Consider the following 15,807-nt stretch of genomic DNA (forward strand, 5'->3'; position numbering starts at 1 on the left):
AATGGCAAGGAATATACATCATTTACGTAGCATTTGCGTGGAGTTTTTGATGTGGCAGTGCTTGATAGAGTGTTTGTTGTTTTGATGAGGCTTGTAAATGACCAGATTGTGTAGTACCACCAAAAAACGTTTTCTCTCGGAGTTGTTGTTTATTTTTCATATATAAATGCCTTTAAAATTTAGTGCAGATTTTACTGGATTGTACGGGCTTGTGTTTTTCCAAATTGATATCTTATAGACTGTATTTTTATAGGCGTTGGTTCCTTTACCGGGGAGATGGAGCATGAACAATTGAGGTGATCGGAGGCACCACAGTTGCGCTTGAACAATGTGTGAATAAAATAAAAAAGGAAGGCGAGATAATAATCGTTATAATAATGCTTTTGATTTAGTTAAAAGATAATTAGAACAAATAATTTACCTTATTTAAATGATTAAGTGGCGGGGCTCCTCGGGACGGCGGTTTCGCTCAACGATCGCTGGAAAAGTAGGTGGTTGCCTCGTCGAGGACAACCGTTGAACCGCGGGATGCATGAATATGTGTACGAACAACATAACGCTACATATGTACACATATACATGCATGTGGGTGGAATGGTGGTCGATTACGTAGTGAAATTAGGGTGGGGCGAGTTAATAGAAATTTAGCCTTCGGGCCTAAACACAGGGCTCACAAGCATGCCTGTTTGTCACCGTTCCTCGTCACATAAACAGGCAGTACCGTATCCAGGTCGGTCCTTGGTTGACTTCCCGAAAAAAAAGTAAACCAAATTTCAAAAAATCGCAACATACAATTTTTATTTAGACCAGGCCGGCCTGGTCCACTTCCCGGAGAGATAATTTTTGTTTTAACATTATCTTTGTCAAAGGTACCACTTGTACTGTATTTCATGCGAAAGGCGCCATAAATAAGATTTTTTTAGAATTGGTCGGTGCCTGGTCAACTTCCCGAAATAAACTGTGAATCTAAAGCATTCTCAAACCCACTTGAACACATACAAAATTTTACCACATCGATCCAGTCGTGCAGGAAGAGTTCAGTTACAACCACACGAACAGAGGAAATATATATATTGAGATAGGTCGGTCCCTGGTCCACTTCCCGGAATAAAAAGTTTCTCAAATATTATCCTTGTTAAGGAAGTATCCTTGTCAGTGGCGTAGTGTAGGGGGCGAGGGGGGACATCTTGCGCCGGGCGCTACATGCAGGGGGCGTCAAAAGGTCCGCAAAGCAGAACTTCCTGGATAGTTTGTGTTTTTATTATAACTGATTTCTGGAAAAAATTTTCTATACTAAAAAGTTCATGCATATATCCGGAATACTTGCGACAGGTTGTTGAATAATTGAAAGCATATATCTTTTTTCTCATGATCAACGCTACGATTGGAATTATTAAAAAATGCTTTAACAAAAACTGTCAAACGTGAATCCGAAATTCGAGACAGTCTCTGTGAAGAAACAATAGAAAAAGCGAAGTCTCTTTTTGAAAAATGGGATATTGATATAGTAAAACGTGAAAGGAGGCGCCGCAAAATCGGCTAGAGATATTGGTCTTACCGCAGAATGTGAAATTTCTCGCCAATGGAAAGCGTTCTCGATCATCTCCAACAAAAAATACGTACAAGACTTATACGACTAAATTACCTTAATTTTATATTTGGATTTCTCTTAGAAGTTTTTAAACAGGGATAATAACAACGAAATTGTAAGGACTTGGGTGAATTTTATAATACAGATTTCGATGAAACAGAACTTTTATCGAAATATGTATGTGTCTGCAAAATATTAGTTCGCAGTAGAAAAGAAATTAAACCTAAAACTCCGTTAGAATTACTTACATTTATAATCTCGTATGGAGAGGATGTTTTTCCAAACTTGACTATCTTAGTATTATTAATGTATATTATTACTAATGTATTATAATAATATTATTATTAAATATGTATTTGAGTCTACTTATATATGATATCTTCATGATAAAAATATAGGAAGGTAAAAAAATTCTCCCTTTTCGGCGGCCGTAATGATTTTTTGATGTTAAAAAAATTTTAAAATCTCTCTCAAAAAATTTGTGGTAATGCCAAACCAAATATACAAACAAAAAATTTAGTATATTTGACTTTACAATTGCCCGATAAAAAATAAAAATAAAATAGATCGAATATTTGGTATGCATTTTTTTGTCCGGTTTTATAGTTTTTTTTTTTTTTAATTTGTACGATTTAACCATGAATGGTCATAATTTGCTCATACCAGCATTCAGCTTACTTCCATCAGGTCTTCGCACCTGGACGATTCACCTAGTCCAACTGGGGAATATTAATTTGTCGAAGTTGAATTTTTCTGACACCTTTTTCCCCGACTTTGGCGTTAAGTGGGACATACCGAATTTTTTTAATGACATGAAGAGAGCAGCGCAAATATACATTTTCCTGTTTATCATCAACAGAACTAAGCGGCGTAGTCTTTTTCCCGTCCGTCCATGTATGGCTCTTATTTTTGTTGTACAAATCCCTGTTGTTGTTGTTGTAGCAATGTTTCGCCCCACCTAACAGCCGCGACCGATCACAAATTGTCATCAATATCCTCTAACGGGAGTCCTAGGAAACTTGCCGTTTCAACAGGGGTGGACCATAAGGAAAGGGGTGTTAGAGGCGTTGGTTCCACATTACAATTAAAGAGATGGTTGGTGTCATGTGGGGACACATTGCAAGCGGGGCATACATTTTGTATGTCGGGGTTGATTCTGAATAGGTAAGAGTTTAACCTGTTACATTATCCAGAACGAAGTTGAGCAAGAGTGACACGCGTTTCCCTGGGGAGTATGCGTTCCTCTTCCGCGAGTTTTGGATACTTTTCTTTAAGTACTGGATTCACCGGGCAATTCCCGGCATAAAGGGTCGTTGCCTGTTTATGGAGTTCACCAAGGACCTGCTTGTGTTTTTTCGCTTCATACGGCTGGGTCCTCAGGTGCCGTATTTCCTCAAAATGCTTACGGAGATGACTCCTTAAGCCCCTAGGCGGTGCTGGTTCATCAATCAGATGTCTGTTGGGATGCTCCGGTTTCTGGGTATTCAACAGGAACTGTTTGGTCAGCATCTCATTTCTCTCCCTGATGGGGAGTATTCTCGCCTCATTATGCAGACGATGTTCTGGGGACATAAGAAGACAGCCCGTGGCGATTCTGAGAGTAGTATTTTCGCAGGCCTGTAGTTTCTTCCAGTGGGTAATTTTTAGGCTTGGCGACCATATGGGTGACGCGTAGCACGTAATCGGCTGGCTAATTGCTTTGTATGAAGTCATGAGCGTTTCTTTATCTTTTCCCCGAGGGATTTGAGGATTTTGTAACGGCTCTGAATTCTCGGAACAATTGTGACTGCGTGCTCACCAAAATGTAGATCCTGATCAAACGTCACACCCAAGATTTTGGGGTGTAGGACAGTCGGTAGCGTAGTGCCATCGACGTGGATGTTCAAAATGGTCGACATTTGGGACGTCCATGTTATAAATAAGGTCGCGGAAGATTTACTCGGTGATAATGCCAGGTTTCGCGAGGCGAAAAAACTGGAGAGATCAGGGAGGTAGCCGTTTATTTTATTGCATAGCGCATCGATCTTTGGGCCTGGGCCTGTGGCCATTATTGTTCAGCCATCGGCGTAGGAAACGATTGTGACTCCTTCCGGTGGTGAAGGTAGCTTAGATATGTAGAAATTAAACAAAAGTGGGGATAGGACACCACCCTGTGGCACCCCTTGTTTAATTCTCCTTGGTTTTGGTGTTTCGTTTCTAAATTGCATAACCCAGATAATTTGCGGTCGACATTTTAAGACATGGGGGAAGGGTAGACCCTTCCAGGTCTTGCAGTAACGAGCCATGGTTGACCGTATCAAAAGCTTTTGATAGGTCTAGCGCTACGAGTACTGTTCTATGGTGGGGGTATTGATTTAAACCGCAATTTATCTGGATGCTAATGGCATTTAGCGCGGTGGTAGTGCTATGGAGTTTTCTGAAGCCATGCTGATGAGAGGCTAGCTGCAAATTTGCTTGGAAATAAGGGAGCAAAATGGCTTCAAGCGTCTTTACTACTGGCGATAGGAGAGATATCGGACGATACGACTCACCTATGTTAGCTGGTTTCCCAGGCTTTAGTAGCGGGACCACCTTGGCCATTTTCCACTTGTCGGGTATGACAAAGGTGGAAAGAGACAGGTTGAAGACATGCGCTAAATATTTGAAACCCCCTTTCCCTAGGCTTTTAAGCATCGGCATGGCTATGTCGTCTGGGCCGACTGCTTTGGATGGTTTAGCACGACCAATGTCGTCCTCAACCTCTTTAGCGGTGATGGTGATTGGTGACGCGCTGAATTTGTGTTTATGTGCGTGTATATTGGCTCCCCGTCTATCTTTGTCGACCGTAGGATGCATTATATATTGTCGGCAGAAAGCGCTCGAGCATTTTTTCGCATCCGACAGCACTTTGTCGCCAAAGGCGATGGAAACTTTGTCTTTGTGCTTAGTCGGATTCGATAGGGCCTTTACGGTGGACCAAAGTTTACCCACACCGGTAGAGAGGTTACAACCTCTTAGGTACTCCTCCCATTTCGTCCGCTTTTGTTCGTCCACAAGCAATCTGATGCGTTGGTTTATATCCCTTATTTGGGGGTTGCCTGGATCAAGCTGTCTTATAAGGTCACGTTCTCTCGCTAAATTTGCGGCCTCCGCCGGGAAGTGGGCCGGATTTCGGGAATTCTCCCGGCGGGAATGAAACGTGCCGAGGCGGATTCAATGACCTTACGGAAGGCACGCTCCCTTTGTGGCAGCAGGTGGCAGGAGGGATGTAGATGTTGATGATTTCTAGGTTTGCATCGCCTGACCGGACAGATAGGCCTTGACGTTCTAAGACATTGTCCCTGCGGTCGATGCCAGGATCAAATATATAATATTGCACAGAGTGGTGTATGATAAACGCGAGGCCGCCTCCATTTCCGCTCTCGCGGTCTTTCCTGTGGACATTATACCCAGAGCAGGTCTGCAATGCAGATCTTGCTGTGAGTTTAGTCTCTTGAATCGCAGCAATGCGGATGTTGTGCCGCTTCATGAAATCGACTATCTTCGTAATCTTCCCAGTTAGTCCATTACAGTGCAGAATTCTGAAGTGCATAAGGGGAGACGCCGCCACTCTGGGGGTAAGTGACGGGTGACTACGCCTGGGTTGTGGAAGCCCAGGACGAAATTGCTGCTGTGGCCCTGGGACTGGGCGTCCTTGGGCAAGCATTGGCGTACCCGGATGATTTTGGTTTGCGACCTGGCAACATGGCGCGATAAAACCCGTCGGGGGGTCGCCGTCGCGGAGACCAGAACATCTAGGAAAGTGACACCACCCAAGGCAGGAGCTGCATTGGGCGGATGTCGCAAACCTATATATTCTGTGCTGGCTAACGGTGCAAAAGGAGGTAGGGACTAAGAGTCTGTTTCCCTGACCTGCACGATGGCTGCCAGAAAAGAAGGGTAGAGAAGACGGGGGCAGGGGCTGATGCTCAGCATTGCTACCGACTCTACTACGAAGGTAGTAGTTATGAGTGGTAGCAGCTGTTTGAGTTGTTGGCGCCGTGGGGCGCGAGCATCAGCGGGTACTTTTTCTGGCTTGCTGAGCAGCGGGTCTGCTGGAAGGTAGTGGGGGCGCTTAGGCGTAGACTACGGGACGCCCTTGGGCGTGAACAGCAAGGAGCCACAAAAGATGTTTACAAGTTACGTGGACGTCGGGTTTTGGGATCAAGCCCAGAACAACCTGTCCGATGCAACCATCCCTTGCACGAGACATACTGGACAGAGTATGACCGTCCTAAAAAGATTCCTTTCCGGCAGATGCAGCAAAACCATTTCTCAGGACCGGGGTCAAGAGACGGACCCGGATTGGATTCGATGCCTTCCCGAAGTAAGAGAATATGGAGCAGTCCTGCTGCAAGGAGCTGCTGGGAGGATGACAATTTGTGGGAGGGACACAACACATTAAATGGGGTCACACTGAAATGACAGTCCTTGGTCGGGAAAAACCCCGAGTCGCTCCGGTACATAGAACCGACTGCCTTGGGAAGCGGTACAAATCCCTCGCCTGGGTTAATAGGCTAGAACACCAAGAAACTTAAAATAAATTCCTCTAACGGAGGTCCAAGGAATCGAGCTGTTTCAATATGGTTCCTGCTATTACAGATTTTTGTTCCACTTTAGAGACGAATACATGATTTGTATTATACAACAGGCTGGGGCCATACATAGGAATCGAAGTTGGGGCAGGGTAACGCGCATATCCTTCGGAAGTGTACATTCTTCTTCGGCGATGTCTGCAAAGGCGGGAGCCTGAGTTTGAAGGAAAACATTGACTCTGCGTTCGTGTTGCTCCGGATCATACTACACCAGATCTCGTCATAGGGCTTATGCAGATGTCTTCTTATGTACGTTGGAGGTTCAACTACATCAATCAATTGTCTTTTGGGATGCCTCGGTGCTCAGACGTCTTAAGAATATATTCCGTGGCCTTGCAACTTTGACAAGTTCTTCCTGCTTTCGGTATGAAGAATACTCCAGCCGTTTCTAAGCCATTCTACAATCGTTCCACCTGCCATCGTAGCATAGCACAGAATATCCGATCTGGAATTGGCGATTTGAACTTTCCAACAGTTTTTACTGCCCATTCAATTTTGGTATTTGTCACCAATCCTGGAATCACTCGCTTCGTATTAGATTTATAGAGTTGTTACATAACTCTTCCACATCAACTCCTGAGGGAAAGTGCGTGTTAAGTAATGCCTCAAGGGACTCTTCGATACTATGTGACCATTCCCCGTCGTCCTTTTTATCTGCCCCTTCGCTGCATATCCTTGGATACGACTATCCTAAGTCTCGCTGTTTCGATGTAACATTCTATGTGTGCACAGAATTTTTTCCATGAAATCCTATTGATTTCATGTTAATAGATCGTCAACAGATCTCTTTATTTGTCCCAGCACTCCTTGATTCCCGCAACTTTTAACAGCAAAATTCTTTTTCACCTGCCCTCTAAGAATAATCAACTCATTACTCCACAATGGTGGCTTTGCTTTCCCCTGTAATCTTCTCAGAAGTCAAGCTCTGCTGTTCGCAGTTTGCAGCTAAGAAGTTGTTGCACTCCTCTAACTTCTCTACTATGGTAATCTCTTTAGGCTGCCAAAGTCTTCCAGCTAAACATTTATGAAATTCCGACCAGCCCGATGCATTAGGGTTCCTAAAGGTTTCCCCTTCTTTAACCTCTTTAGGGGACGCTAAAGCTGATATATGCATAGGAGGAGAAGAGTGGCCTTTATATCCCAAAACATAATGCTCAGAGCTCAATGTGATATCAAGCGCACTGCTTGACGTTGGTTCAAAAAATGTAGGCATGCGACTCCTTTTAGCTAACTGTACACCACTCTGTAGTATAAATCGAAGTGTATCTGATTTACTCAATAGAGATATGAATAGTGAACTACTGTACGACACTTCAAAAATGGCAAGCATTGTTAGTCGCAATATTTCACTATTAAATGATGGGCAACAAATAATTTACGGCCGCATTATGCTGGCAGGGTTTCGGCAGGGCAAGGGGGATTCTTTTTCTTGGATGCACAGGTGGAACTGGCAAAACATTCCTTATTTCGCTACTTATTACCGAGATACGATCAAGAAATTGCATCGCATTAACTATTGCATCCACTTTATTAGATGGAGGCAGAACGGCGCATTTAGCATTTAAGTTGTCCATGAACATCCAAAATAACCCTTATGCAATGCGCATAATAAAGGAACAGTCGTCCAGGGCCACAGTGCTGAAAGAGTGTACAATTATTATCTGGGATGAATGCACTATGGCACACAAATATTCGCTTGAGGCATTGGATGGACATTAAAAAAAAAAATGTAAGGCGCGATAACCTCCGAAGAGATCTAAGGCCGAGCTTCTCTTCCAATTTGCGTCGTGCTGCTCTTGATTTTTCCCTACAAATTGGCCGGACGGGACCTACATGTTTTATGCCGACTGCGAACGGCATCTGCAAGGCAGATGAGTTTTCACTGAGAGCTTTTCATGGCAGAAATACAATCGGAGCGCTTGCCAGACACTGCCGAGGGGCGACCCCGCTTAGAAAAATTTTCTTCTAATTGAAAAATCTTATTTCTAAAATTTTGATGTTGCTTTGCCCGGGAGTTGAACCCAGGGCATACGGTGTGATAGGCGGAGCACGCTACCATCACACCACGGTGGCCGCCATGGATGGATGGACATTGAAAGATATAAAAAACAATGATAAACTATTTGGCGGAACTTTGTTACTCCTGTCAGGTGATTTCAGGCAAACCCTTCCCGTTATTCCACGTTCGTCGTACGCTGATGAAATTAACGCATGCTTAAAAACATGGCGCAATGCTGAAAAAATACATCTGACGTTGAACATGCGTGTTCAAACGATTCAGGATCCGTCCGCCGAAAATTTCTTGAAACAACTGTTAGGGTCGGCGTAAATCTCCAACTGAACCCTCCACGAGGGTGCCGACTGGAAATGGACACTGCAGTATTGAGCCTGTACGATGTCAGGACGGTGTCCAGCTAAGATCAGGAATCAGGGCTGTGTGCCTGACTCATTAATAGCCTGGCTGTACGGAAATGATTCTTGACCATGGTTACTGGGATATCTTTCTCCCTCTTTCTTTTACTCTTTCTCTCTGTCTCCTTCTTTCCTGTTTCCTTTCCTTCTCGGGGGCTGGATCAAGGCGTTATGCGTTTCCGTGCCGAGGATCAGCCAGGTTGGGTGCCCCTAAATAGCCCAGTCGGGAACGGAGCCCTCCTGGCACCAGGTCGCACCAGGATGTATGGAGAACTTACCCGGGTATTGCGGATCTCTGCCCGGGTGGACGTTCCTTTTCTCCGCCACTCGTGCGAACATGAACAAAAGCAACAAAAATACAAAAAAACAAAAAGAGACCGGCGCTCTTCAAAGGCCGGGAGGGCTTTTGCCCACCATAACGGTGACCAGTGCGATGCAGGGTCTTTCTAACCGCCAGAATATTGCTAAAAAAGGGGATGGTTCAAGACCAGTGGCGATGCCGGGTAAGAATCCTCTCCCCAACCAAAACTTTAGGCAGTGAGCCAGGGCAAAGGGGTATTCTCCGGGATACTCCTGGCACCAGCAGAGACGCAGCAGGTATGCAGAATGCAGCCTCGGTTGAAGCTGGTGCGCAGGCCCCGCGTGGCCCACCCCCGACACCCACGGCCTTCACGAAGCCTAGTGAGCGGCCAAAGCCCAGTGAAGTTGGATACAAGCACTTGAGAGCGGCTGTAAGGATCCTAACCAGATCCGCACGTATGCCAGACCTCGAGAGTAGAGCGGAAAGCGACAGCGTAGGAGAAATACTGGCAGAGATTCAATGGGCGAAAGAGGTGATACCCGATTTTCGTCTGGCAGAAGAAAGGGGGCCACAAGTGGCAACCAAAAGGGCAAGGTCGGCGGAAGTAGTGCCTACCAAACCAAAGAGGCCGAAGGTGCACAGGCGCTCTTTTGCAGAATTGGTTAAGGACAAAATCCTGCTAGGGGTCCTTGACGACAATCAGGAAGACGGCGCAATAAATAAAGACAAATGGAAATGGGTGAAAAGCGAGCTGTCGAATATCACCCTGGACGTTCTTATGCGCAATCCTGGACCGCCACCGGTATGCAAGGATGCGGGGTGGTTCCAGGGTAGTATCAAAGTGGTGGAATGCGGAGACGAGAGGTCCGCAGCCATATACAAAAAGGCGGTAGAGTCTGTAGGTGAAGTCTACCCTGGAGCAAAGCTCAGGGCGGTCGATTTCAAAGACATACCGTCACGACTACGAGTAAGGGTGTGGCTACCGGCAAAACCAGCTGAACCAGAGAGGATACTCAGTATGATAAGGATCCTCAACCCAACGCTGCCAGCCGCCAACTGGAGAGTTATCAGCGTGGAAAAGGGGGACAGAGCCACACGCCAGGCTGTCCTCCTACTGAATGAAGAATCGCTGACAGTATTGAGGGAAACTGGAGGCGAGATAAATTTTGGTTTAGACACCGTGACTGTAAGGGTCTACAGTAACGACGTCAACGCCGCTAGGAACATGGCATCCGAGTTGGAGCCAGAAGAAGAAGAATGTAGCGACGAGGACGGTGTTACGAAGGCAGATGGGGGAGAGCCGGATATGCGGGACGGCTACGCTTCGTCTACCTCATCCATGGCGATAGGCGGGTTAAACTTGCACTATACAGAGGAGGAGCTGATGATGGAAGATGCGGCAAACTCTACGCTCAAGGAGGGAGAGAAAGTGTGCGATGTTGGTGTGGGTCCTCCAGATAAACCTGCACCATAGTAAAGCAGCTTCCGCTGCACTGCTGCTCCGACTGACATCTAAAGGAGCAGCTGATATTGTCCTCATCCAGGAGCCATGGGTGGTAGGACAAAACATTTGCGGACTCAAGTCCACCGGATACACACTGGTAAATTGTGGCACCTCGGGAAAGACAAGATCGTGTATACTTGTTAATACCAAGTTTAATGTTTTTTTTCTTCCTCAATTTAGTGATGAAGACACAACAAAGATCAGCCTGAGCCTGAGTATGGGTCAAATCAGGCTATCATCAATTTATCTAGCCCATGAGCAGACGGTGCCGACATCGACCGTCAGGAAGCTGGTGGAAGCTACATCAGGTGCTCTAATACTTGGAGGAGATGTAAACGCGCACCACTCCACCTGGGGGAGTAATGACGAAAACGAAAGGGGTGAGTTACTTTTTGATTTCATCCTAAACTCTAGACTAACCATAAGTAATAGGGGAACTGAACCAACCTTTATTACAAAAACAAGAAGGGAAGTTCTCGATATCACCTTAGTCTCAGAAGATGCGAAAGAATTGGTCAGAGACTGGAGGGTCCTTAAGGACCACTCATTCTCTGACCATCGTTCATCCAATTCGACTTAGGCTTGGTGAAAAAGCGGAGCGCTGACATCAGAAATATTAAAAATACAAATTGGCAAGAATACAATAGGGAACTAGTTAAGATATTGACACTTGAGAGCGTACCCGAAACACCAGGTAGCATACCAGAACTGGAAAGATTGGTAAATAACTTCACGGGGGCATGCCGCAAGGCACTAGATAAAGTCTTTCCCAAGAGAATTCAAAGGGGTAAAGAGAAACCACCATGGTAGAATTCACAAATAGAAAACCTTCGCAGGTTAAGTAGGACCTCTTTCAATGCAGCTTAAGCCTCTGGCGATGAGCAGCATTGGGAAGTATATAAAGAAGATCTTAGAAATTATAAGTTTGAGCTAAGGAAAGCCAAAAGATCCCCCTGGCGGGATTTCTGTAGCAACATGGACACAGTGTCTGAAGGGAGTAGACTCAGGAAAGTACTTTCCAGATCGGCTAATACGGCCCCAGGATGCTTGCAAAGGCATGATGGTTCGTGGACCGAAACTGGGGAGGAAACGCTGGATCTACTGCTGGATACACACTTTCCAGGTGCAGCTAGGAACGAACCAGGGGATACACAAAGCTTGACACAAGCAACAGTGCAACCTATACTGCACAACCTAATTACAAGAGAGAAGATATCTTGGGCCATCCAATCTTTTGAACCATTCAGAACTCCAGGGCCGGACGGAGTTACACCTATACAACTGCAACAGTCACTGGAATGCAGCACTAGCTGGCTATATGCTATAATAGGAGGTGTCGTGGCACTAAATCCCATCCGAAGTATATGGAAAATATCTAAAGTGGTATTTATTCCAAAGGCAGACAAGGCATGCCACGCGAAGCCTAAGGACTTCAGACCCATCAGTCTATCTTCGTTGCAACTAAAGGTGATGGAGAGGCTGGTGGAAACACATATCAGGGAGGCAGTGAATGACCAACTCTCTGAAGCACAACACGCCTATATGAAGGATAAATCAACCGAAAAGGCATTGCACGAAATTACATCGTATATAGAGAGATCGTTCTCCTTCAAGGAATACTGCCTGGCAACCTTCCTAGACATAGAAGGAGCGTTCAATAACATTAAACCTGACTCAATCATTAAGGTACTGACTGATCTGGACATCGATTCTCAGCTGGTGGGTCTTGTGCACCAATTGCTGCTATGCAGGGTAGTACAGGCAGAACTTGCAGGGGTATCGGTGAGCAGGTTCGTCAGTAGGGGAACTCCCCAAGGTGGAGTCCTATCCCCTCTGCTGTGGGTCTTGGCGGTGAATTAGCTGCTAAGGGACATGGAGGAGGGGAGGGGCTGTAAACCTATAGCATATGCTGACGACCTTGCTTTGGTGATAAGTGGGAAGTTTCCACAAACGCTCTGCGATATGATGCAGGTGGAATTAAGAAGGGTCGAAGCATGTGCCGTTGATAATGGTCTTGGTGTGAACCCAAATAAAACGGGCCTGGTGCTCTTTACGAGGAGGTATAAGATTCCACGTCTTTCAACTCCAGTGCTGGCAAACACAGTGCTTAAGTTAAGTGAGTCCACCAACTATCTAGGGCTCACACTTGATAAGAAATTGAACTGGACACAAAACACCACGGAACGTGTCCGTAAGGCTACGGTTGCCCTCTACACATGTAAAGGGGCAATTGGAAGGAAATTGGATATGTCCCCCATGATAGTACATTGGATATACACGGCTATAGTTAGGCCAATATTGCTATACGGGGTGGCGGTATGGTGGCCCGCCCTGAATAAATCCTCGACGGTTCTTGCTCTTCAAAAGGTGCAAAGATCTGCACTACTATGCATAAGTGGAGCCATCCGCACAACGCCAAGGGAGGCTATGAATGTTATACTGAACCTACTACCCACTGATATAGTAGGCATTAAATATGCAGCATGTGCAGCTATCAGGCTGAGGAAACTAACCGCGTGGTCGCACTGCAAACATACTGAAATTCTCGACAGATTCTGCATACCAGAATGGACAGATTTCTGCAAACCACATACCAACTTTAACAAGGGATACGAGATATTAATCCCTGAGAGGGAACAGTGGGCGAATGACTCTGATTGGCCCACTAACAGCAATCAGATCTACACAGATGGATCTAAACTGGATAACAGGGTCGGAGGGGGTGTCTATTCGGAACAATTGGGGATACAAAGATCGTTTCGCCTTCCGGATCACTGTAGCTTATTTCAGGCCGAGCTTGCGGCCATACAAGACGCTGTAGACTGCCTTAGGGAGAAGGCAATCTCTCAGAAACACATTTATATTTTCTCAGACAGTCAGGCAGCACTGAAAGCCCTTGACTCTGTCACAGCTAATTCTGAAACTGTAGTAGGCTGTCGCACATCACTTAACGTGATGGCTGAACAGTTTACTCTGCATGTGGTATTGGTTCCGGGACATAAGGGCATACCCGGTAATGAGATGGCGGATGAGCTTGCAAGAAAGGGTACATCCCTTCCACTATCGCTATCCTGGAAGAGGTTGTGTATGCCGCTCTCCACCTGCAAGCTCAAGATAAAGGAGGCTCTACTGATGGAATCGGGAGCCAGGTGGAAACATCATGATAGATGCCACACGGCAAAACTCACATGGCCGGAATGGAATGAGAAGAGATCGCGAGAGCTTCTCACCCTTCGTAAGAGGGATATTTCCTTGGTTGTAGGTCTTCTTACGGGTCATATTTGTATTGGACCGCATGCGGAAAGGATTGGCGCTCCGTTTAATGATTATTGTTGAAGCTGCGGCAACGAAGAAGAACCTGAAACTGTTAGGCATCTACTCTGTGAATGTCCAGCGCTCGGTAGAAGAAGGCAACGTTTTATGGGCAAGATCTTTCTCGTAGATCTGACTGATATAGCTGAGGTCAATACACGACGCTTAGTTACCTTCATAAACTCAACGGAGTGGTCTGATTAGGAGAGTAGGAACAAATCCGTGTGGTTTCACAATGGGTCTATAAAGGCCTAAGTGTGCCGCTCCAATGTGGACGGCAGCCACGTGAACCTAACCTAACTGTTAGATATTGGTGATGAAAAAGTTCATGTACATGAAAATACTGGATGCATAAAATTGCAGAGGGACTTCTGTACGATCGTCAATTCGCAAAGTACTCTAATCGACAACATATTTCCCGATGTCAAAACACAATATAGAAATCATAAGTGGCTGGCAGAAAGAGCGGTTTTAGCAGCAAAAAATTTGGATGTCAATGAGTTAAAACTTAAAATTCGACGAATCTTTAAACTTGCCAATTGAGTTTTTAAATTCATTGGATTTACCACGCATGCCACCCCACCATTTAAAATTGAAGGTTGGATCTCCGGTCATTCTGCTTCGTAATTTGAACCCACCACGGCTATGCAATGGTACACAATTAGTCATTCAAAAATTAATTAATTAATAAAAACGTAATTGAATCCATCATTTTGAATGGCAAGTTTCAAGGCGAAAATATATTACTGCCACGAATTCCTATGATTCTTACCGATGTGCCAATTGAATTCAAACGCATTCAATTCCCAATTAGATTAGCATTCGCAATGACGATCAATAAGTCACAAGGCCAAACGTTGTCTATATGTGGCTTCGATTTGGAAACACCATGATTTCCCACTGACAACTATATGTAGCATGTTCTGGCGTAGGAAAACCATCGAGTTTGTCATCAATCTAGGGTGTTGATCAGACAATTAAATAAAAGCGTTGTTCGCGTGAAATTTCTAAAAATGTGAGGCGTAGCATAACCTGATTAAAGTTCAGTTGTTCTTATATATGACTATCAATAGAAATTTTACGCGTCCAACGCTTTTATTTAATTGTCTGATCAACGCCCTAGATTGATGAGGAGTGTGATGACTAGTACCTAGGACCTACCTAATTATTTTCTAGACTTTAGTATTATTATTTCTTCATGTAAATATTGTTTTCAATAAAACCATTTAAAAAATAAAAAATAAATATAAGACGCGATAACCTCCGAAGAGATCTAAGGCCGAGCTTCTCTTCCAATTTGCGTCGTGCTCCTCTTGATTTTCCCTACAAGGCAGATGAGTTTTCACTGAGAGCTTTTCATGGCAGAAATACACCCGGAGCGCTTGCCAAACACTGCCGAGGGGCGACCCCGCTTAGAAAAATTTTCTTCTAATTTAAAAACCTTATTTCTAAAATTTTGATGTTGCTTTGACGGGGTTCGAACCCAGTGCATACGGTATGGTAGGCGGAGCACGCTACCATCACACCACGGTGGCCGCCAATAAAACCATTTAGTGACTCATTATTACAAGGACTCTTTCCTGACAATTTGTTACAATATAAGTCCTCAATACATAATCCTTCCAAAGGCTTGACCCGACTCTGCGCCACGTATGCTTGTCCTTCCTCGAACTCCAAAGTATTTTGATGTCACTTCTACAGGACTGTACTTATGTAATATTTGTTCCAAATATGAGCCAAATCGGACCACAAATACGAGTATTTTTAATATCTCAATCCTTGCCCCACCTGGCGGCGATTTTTTTTCATAGGTCGCTTTCTATTCATGTATGTATTATGAGTTCCAAATATGAGCCAAATCGGACCACAAATACGATTTTTTTGAATATATAGATCCTTGCACCACCTAGCGGCGATTTTTTCATATGTCGCGTTATATTCATGTATGTATTATGTCTTCCAAATATTAACCAAATCGGGCCACAAATACGATTTTTTGAAATATTTCGATCGATGCGCCACCTATCGATTTTTTTTCTTATTATTGCATTATCATCGGGTTCTGAACTATATT

The 15,807-nt window shown here is 44.8% G+C and overlaps 1 protein-coding gene across 3 annotated transcripts in view; it reads right to left on the reverse strand.

Annotated features, from left to right (window-relative positions):
• The window catches only part of Cad96Ca (tyrosine kinase receptor Cad96Ca), a 2,297,709-nt gene that overhangs the window by 981,350 nt on the left and 1,300,552 nt on the right, over window positions 1–15,807 (reverse strand). The window lies entirely within an intron of this gene.

Source organism: Eurosta solidaginis, chromosome 1 (genome assembly GCF_040869045.1).
Source record: "Eurosta solidaginis isolate ZX-2024a chromosome 1, ASM4086904v1, whole genome shotgun sequence".
In the NCBI taxonomy this organism is placed as follows: domain Eukaryota; kingdom Metazoa; phylum Arthropoda; class Insecta; order Diptera; family Tephritidae; genus Eurosta; species Eurosta solidaginis.